This window comes from Pinus tabuliformis, chromosome 4_2 (assembly GCF_031772625.1).
Source record: "Pinus tabuliformis cultivar Carrire ecotype Pingquan chromosome 4_2, CPIR1, whole genome shotgun sequence".
Classification (NCBI taxonomy): domain Eukaryota; kingdom Viridiplantae; phylum Streptophyta; class Pinopsida; order Pinales; family Pinaceae; genus Pinus; species Pinus tabuliformis.
Window position 1 is genome coordinate 747,847,500 of NC_142304.1, and position 8,417 is coordinate 747,855,916.

General features: G+C 29.3%; 1 pseudogene; it reads right to left on the reverse strand.

Annotated features, from left to right (window-relative positions):
* Positions 1–5,192: 5,192 nt before the first annotated feature.
* LOC149171758 (peroxidase 5-like) lies at positions 5,193–6,739 on the reverse strand (annotated as a pseudogene).
* Between the last annotated feature and the right edge of the window lie 1,678 nt (positions 6,740–8,417).

Genomic DNA, 8,417 nt, shown 5'->3' on the forward strand with positions numbered 1-8,417 from the left:
ATTTGTTGAAATGGTCTTTCTCCACAATAATTCTAAAAATAGAATGAAAAATGGTTTCTCCAACGAAGAAAGAGATATGAATATATAATTTGGTAATTAATTAGAGAGGACCATCTCTTCTCCCAAGTAAATTTGAGAGGACATTTTGGAGATGAGATATGAATATTTAAATTGGAATAAATGGAAGGAGACAATATCCTATCAAAATTCAAATTTGAGGAGGTAAGTTGGGAATTGAATAATAACAAAAATTATATCAGTAATAAATTTATAGCTTAACCAATGTAGGCATGTACCAATATTTCTTGATAATTATAAGTAAATATTCTAAGGTAATTTAAACACTAGTAAAATTTGCATGATAAGATTAAGTAGTGCATTACACTCAGACAACAAGAAATCACATTAACTAGCCTAGTTCCATCTAACTTTGGATCTATCGTGCGCTGAGAGGGATCAAATCCTTCGAGATGCAAACTATTCCTCAAATTATTAATCCAAAGTTACTAAATCTAACAATATTAATATTATAATATATTAATATCAATATTTGATTTAATATTAAGATATCTCTACTCAAAAAATCAAGGATAAAGATCGAATGAAGAGCAGTGGACCTTCAATTTCTTAAATAATGTCATGATAACAACATAGTTTATCCTTTTTGGGATTCGGAACGCTCACAAATTATATATACTATTGTGGATAATCTAAACTCTCCTTCAATAGAAGAAAACAACAAAAGTATGAATAGTAATAATAATAATAATAATAATAATAAAGCTACACCAAATTAATATTTTTCAAATGTTACAACTTTGATGTGGAAATATTTGTCTTTAAACAATTTAATGTATCCATAGGATATGGTTTTTCCTTTTAAAGAATCATTTTACAAATAATTAATTAAAAGAAATATTAAAATATTTTGGACGTAGGATTTGATTGAATTATATTGTAGTTTTTTATCTATATCGTTATTTTTTTTGGGTAGACATTAATTTTTTTTTCTTTGGAGATGTGACATCCTTATACATCTCCTCATAATAGGTTGTAGAATGTGTCTCTCAGTGCAATCATTGATTACTTCCTCGTTTTTTTGCATTAGATTAAATTTTCAATTGGTCTCAAATTTTTCCTTTTTCTCAATTTTATTTAAATAGTTGCACAATGTGCTTAAGTCATTAAATATGGATTGGAGTGCTTCCAAAAAAAAATAGAGTAACTGTCTTGGTGTGCTTAAACCATTTAGATGCCATTGTTTCATAGACAGAATGTATTGATAGTTGTGGCTCATAATAAAATCATGGACTTTGTATGGACTTTGTTTATTTTAAATAAAATGTGTGCAATTTCATTGTTTACATTGTATGTTGGAGTGTTATATCGAATACACAACTTGAACTTTTAAGTCCAAAATATCTTTGTTGGATTCTAGAGAGGAAAAAACAAAAAAAAAAAAAAGAAAAACTAAATAAGCAACCAAACGCAAAATAGTAGGCTACTTCAAACATTTTAACAATAAGGACTTACTTTTTTCAATTGCATATTTTTTTTTTAAATAGTGAGACTACTTCAAACATTTGAACCATAAGGAATTACTTTTTTCAATTGCAAATTTATTTTTTAAAACAGTACATATAATATATACATATATGACATTAATTTTTTTTTTATATAACATGTGAATTGAGATGTATATTACTTAATCCTTCATATTAAAATATTTTATTGATAATTCAAGTTGAGCTTTTTTATTATTATGAATATTTTTAAATGTTACATATTAATTTATATTTAATGAATTAAACACTTGGCTTTTATTATTCTTATTAGGGATTACTATTTTTTTTTTTTAACTTTCAATTACTTTTTTCATTTGGGCATGAATATTTTATTATATACAATATTAAAATATTTTTCTTTTAACATTTTCTATGGATACATACACATGTATGAAGTTTATATTGACATAAATTAGTTAACATAGATCTTCAAATAGTTTATTTCTTATTGGGAATTAATAATTTTTATTTTTATTTTATCTTTTAACTTTTAAATACTTGTTTTCCTTTGGGCATCGATATTTTATTATATATAGCATTAAAATATTTTATTTTAACATTTTCTTTGTATACATACACATATATGAAGTTTATATTGACATAAATTGGTTAACGTAGATCTTCAAATAATTTATTTCAATTATATATTGAAATATTTTTTTAAATGTGTAATATTTAAACATCTTACTCACATTTTTGTTTTTACATTATGTCATTTTAAAATTAATACGAAATTATATTGGGTCAAGTGTACATCTAAATATTTTATTTATGACCATCAGTTAGTGAAATACTTTTACCACATTGGGTTGTAATAGCAACAACAAATTAGGTGACCATAGTGAAGTTGGGATTATTGATGTTTTATAATTTTTTTAATTAGAGCTAACTCAACATAGATACTTATTTTAGTCTAAATTGCTTTGCTATTTAGAGAATATTTTATTTTTACTTTAAGAGAGACACATAAAAACTCCAAATTAAGTATAGATAAAATCACACATCATCCTCATACTAAGTAGAATGCACCTCTGCTCCTACTAAATCTAAAACACTAAAACATAACTATTTAATACACAAACAACATATATTCTTGACAAATAAAATTAATTAATTAAAGCCTACTTAGTAATATATATACATCAATGTAGTTATAAGATGTACTAATTGTTAAAAAATCTCAAATTAAATTATTAAAAACTAAAATAACCAATCAAATATACTTAAATAATGTAGTTTACCCTACACTAGTGTGTTGTTAACAAATCTCCATAAACTTGTCCTTAATACGCATGATTCATTGCTAACCATGATCCATAATATAAATGATTCATGGTTAACATCAACAAATAACATAAATGTTAAAAAAAATGTCCATAAATAATTAATACCCATAATAAATAAGAAATTTTATATTCAAACTAAAAAACTAATTAATTCCTCTATGATAAAATTAAGATCTATGTCATTTTGTCCAACAAAACAAAAAAACTAGAGTATATTGTTTCAAACTTCAAATATCGAGGAAAAAAAATACCCACTTTTGAGAAAATACAATTTCTCTTACATTTAAATAAAACTTTGCCAAAAATATTAAAAAAGAATATTAAATATTAAAATATCACAATTTTCCAAAAATATTAAAAAAAAACTATTAAATATTAAAATATCAAATTTTCTCTGAAATATAAAATTACAATATTTTTTCATTGCATCCCTTACTTAATAATATTGATTTATAATGATCACATAACCAAATTTATAATAAATCTGAATGTTAATTTCAACAACAAATTTTACGAAATCACCCTTCATAAAAATCTATAAAACATAAGTGAGACCAAATAAGTATGTGAAAACAATTTATACCACTTCTTTATGCAGGGCTGATATGTGTCCTTAATTAATACTCACACATTGCCATGATAGGCACATTCATACATTGCAATGATGGGTGCACGGCATACGATGTTGTCGATTTAATCATGGAGAAAATAAAAGGCATTTATGTACATTGCGCTTTCTCTATGTTTGGGTAATAAAAGCTAAATGTGACTTTTTATTTTATAAATGGAAATGATATCCTACGAGAATGGATATTTAATTTCTTAGGGCTAAAGATCATCTCTTACTATAAAGGTTAGGAGTTTAGGAATACATCTTAGACAATGAGTTTGGGAATCCATTGTAAACAATAACTACTTAATGTTAAAAGAAAAGCGTGATTTTGGATTGTATTTAGATTTTGGGTTATTTTTCGATTTTTTGGGTTATTGGTATATGGATAATTAGTTTTGTGTTAGTTGTGTCTATATTTTTGTATATAAAATTCAGGTTAGTTTTAGTGGTGATTGTGTTTATATTTTTTTTATATATTATCTAGTCAACAAGTTAAATAAGACTTTTTCATATATCACCTACTTAATAAATCAAATAAAACTAATAAATCAAATAAAACTAAGGTTGGTGAAAAATCTAAATGATACACTCATACATGTAACATTTTCTTAAAATAATAGAACACTTTGCTTTACTTGAAAAAAAACCTATGTCATCATATCTATGCTATGCCCTAATGTATTGAAATAAATTGGTGTTGCAATGCCAAATTCACTTACATCTTAGGAATTTATGCCCTAATGTATTGAAATAAATTGGTGTTGCAATGCCAAATTCACTTACATCTTAGGAATTTAATCATATGAATGTGCCATCAAATACATATGCCTCTATGCTATGAGATGCCTTATATAGATATGATACTAAAGTATTGTTGCTGTTTTTTTAGTTGTATTTTTATTAGAATATATATCATTACATTAAAGGTGGATTTCATATAATGAAGATATCTAATTTCTTTTATATTTAATATGGAATTGACATGTAATATTTATGCAAAATATCAATAACAAAAAAATATTTCAATGTGGATTATAAATAAAAGTATTAATAGTTAAAAAATGTATATATTTCAAAAATATGTTCTTTGATGTTAAACATTGTTTAATATTCAAAGAGTTGATCCCTCTTTATGTATAATAAATTTCAATTTAAAATGGATTTATAAAAATTATTATGATTAAAACATTTTGTTAATATATTTCTTAGTATGACAGAAATATGCAACTTTTCTTATTCTCAATACGGAGTTGAGTTGTCCCCTCTCAACTAACTCCTAAATACAAAATAAATTTCAAATTAAAATAAATTTATATTACTTATTCGTATAATTGTTTATAAAAAATAATAAAAATAATATATTGCATTCATAATTAAAGTCATATGTTATTATTATATAAAAAAATTACATGATTAAATAATAGTTGCTCAAATATGAAAACTACATATCTTATTAGTGTGGGTTAACATTATCAATATATCACATATACAATTAAATTAAATAATTGTTTTTATTTTTTTTATCTTAGATTACATATATTTCATTTGAAGAAAACTTGAACCCAAGATATCGAGACCAATATATGAAGACCATCATTTTATTATATTATTAGAAGAGAGGAAGGCAAATAAAATAACACAGATTAATCGAATTCGTATGAGAACAGGAATAAATCCCATTCCAATCAGGTAGCATCCATCCTATTTGTAGGCCACGTCTCGCTTAGCTTATGAGCTATTGATCACACTGCATTTACGACGAATTTATCCCTCGTTGCCCGTCAGTTCGATAATCATTCCCATATTAACCATGGCCGCTGCAAAGTTTTGCTGCCACATGCGCAAGTTATAGCTCCCAGCACTTGCGTTGACTACAGTTGCCGTGTTGGGATCTGTAAGGAGCGTTGCATCGGACGTAAACAAGCCGCGTTTCATTTGAAGGCCGTCGAAGTAGAGGCTGTCGAGAGTTTCAGGCGTAATAATATCCATGAACACGGTTGTGATGTTGTTGCTGGGGCTTCCCTGAGGACACTTCTCCTTGAGGAGGGCAGAATAGTTAGGATCAAGAGATGGGTCAGTCTGAATAGTGCTGCTGAAGTTGTATAGCCTGCTCACGAATGAAGAGCAGTGAGAGACCCCAATTGAGTGTGCTCCTGCATGCAGAACCCACTCATGGATGAACATTACAAATTACAATATTTTTACTAAACATTGAAATCTTAATCCCTGATATGATATATGGTTACTCTGGTGTATCTGATCTTATTGCAATGAAGGATCTTACTTCACAACCATAAATATACCAACATCAATGCATTCACAAAAATTTGTATGCACCTGAGAGTATAACCATGTCCTTCTGGGATAGACCTTTCGATGCAAACCTCTGTGTCAACTGGGTTACGTTGAACGTAGGGGCAGGTATATTTGTCGCCACTTTTGAAGCCAATGAAACAATTCCATCCCTTCGTCCAGCCGGAATATCCCAGCCGAGAGTAAGTTTATATGGCGATGCCTGCGATCAATTATAAAATAATTATTGGCTGTTCAACATTGTTTTGCCAATGACAGCAATTAAATCTGTTTCAGAGTTAAATTAGCATACACATTGTCGCATGCTTCAAATTGAAATAGTTAGATGCTTCATCCTGCATTTAAACAATTAAAAACAGGCTTCTATAATAAATTAATAAAACTTTAGACGGTTGTGGAGGCTTCCGTAATATATTGCAACTTTGTCACATGCTTACCAGCTTTGCGCTATCTCTAGCAGCAAATGCTAAGATATCTTGTCACATGCTTACCAGCTTTGCGCTATCTCTAGCAGCAAATGCTAAGATATCTGCACAAGAAACAGTGTTTGGGCAGATGGTCTCTAATCTCGATTTGGCTGTGTCAATCACGTCATATCCGTGAAGGCTCGGATTGTTAACAGGGCTATCTCTCTCCGCAGTGTTGTTCGCAGTGGAGTCTATCAGAACAGACCCATCGACTGTGAAAACTTGCATTTTCAGAATTTTTGGATGTTGATATATTAAAAATATATAATGATGGAATATTGAAGCCTAGCCTGACGAAACAATCATGGAAATGCATCCAGGAGCTACTTCCGAACTGTTTAGGAATGCATCTCTCACAACCTCGAACACAGTGGATTCGGCTTTTGGACAACTGTAATCGTAGAAACCTACTTCAAGAGCCCCATTAACACCCGCTGCTAAACCGGCACAAATTAATAGAGCAAGAAGGGCCGAGTACTGATCGATCTTCTCCATTGGCGTTTCAATAGTGATGAAAACTGCACTATCACAATTTGAATATGAAGAAACCATTAGATAGTCATTAAATAATAATCATAGAGCATATGGGAAATTCCAGAAGGAAAAGAAGTTTCTACCTAAAGAAGAGGCTAATGCTTTATCGATAACTTCCGAAACAGAAATCGGTGACGCTGGGGATGAATGCAGAGCTTCGGTCCTAAGCAGTATCGCTTTGCATAAAGGTTTGAAGCTTTATAGAAAAACTTGGTTGAAAGACATCAACCTTCCTCACATTAATCAATTCCCGGAAGGTAAAACTTTGACATGTCGTTATCAAGTTGGAGTGTAACCCTCCCGAATCGAATTCGTCAAAAGTCAGAGTTGGATGGAGTTGGCAAAACAGGTTTTCTATTTCTGCAAGTAATGTGACCACCTACTCGACCAGTTATAATGCACATGTTTTGATCTCATCAAACAGGTTTTCCATTGCATAACGAGGAAACTTAATGCACATGTTTTGATGCCATCGCAGTTATTTATTATTATTTATTAGGTGACTGGTATGAAACAGGTTTTCCATTGCATAACGAGGAAACTTAATGCACATGTTTTGATGCCATCGCAGTTATTTATTATTTATTAAGGTGACTGGTATGGAACCGCTACTGGCTACGTAGACTGAGTCCCGATGACTTTTTAAATTCTAACGTCACTGACATAGCTCTGTAAAGCAGTCTAATCAATGGATATAAGCACAAATGATGTAATGTATAGGTTAGAGACAAATAAAATATATATGTTATAGACTTTTCAAATGCCGCCCATTGTGTCATGGCTGAACGAAGCCCACTCAAATCGTAGGTGTAAGTTTGCTCAAATCGGGAACTATATTATATTATATGATAATTACTTAAACTTAGCGCAACAAATGTCACCAGCCACAAATAAAATAAAATATTTTCGTATCTCCCCGTCAGTGAGCAAATGGAATAAGTTCGCATCATTATAACCTGGGAGTATTATAAGGTAACTATTTAGACTTGGCCCGAGCATCGCAGGTAAGCATTAATATCGCCAGCCGCGAATGAAATATTTGCGAATATTCGCAGCAGTGAGCAAAATGAAATACGTTAACATAATTAACTGCATCATTAACTGCGTTCTTATTACTTTGGCCCATGTGCTGTAGCGATGAGTTAATCATTAACTTTGTATTGGTTTCCATTTAATTATCAATGAATCAATCATTAATTTTGTATTACTTTTGGTTTTAATTTGATTATATTTTTTAGTATTTAAAAAATAAAATGCATTGCGCAAAGCTTATTCTAGAGGTGTAATTCTTCCCTGTTCAATGTTGAGTTGATAGATGTTTTTTTTAATAAAATAAAATATATATTTTATTTAAAATATAATATTGTCAATTTCGTTTATGTTGTTAGTTTTAATTTGCTAGTTAGATTTGTTGTTAATATTAAAACTCAATTTGAAGGAGTTGGTGTAAAATTAGTATAGATCTATTTTAAGTATAAATCTAGATAAGTTGATGGAATCTCTTTAAATGCAAAAATTTGAACTGAAATTTTAAAAGAAAAATGCATTCCTTAACAATCTCAACGACTAAGTCACACGACATGTCTTCCAAGGTCCACTGTCCCGTATTTTACGTGTCGGACCCAAAAACGGCCTTAAA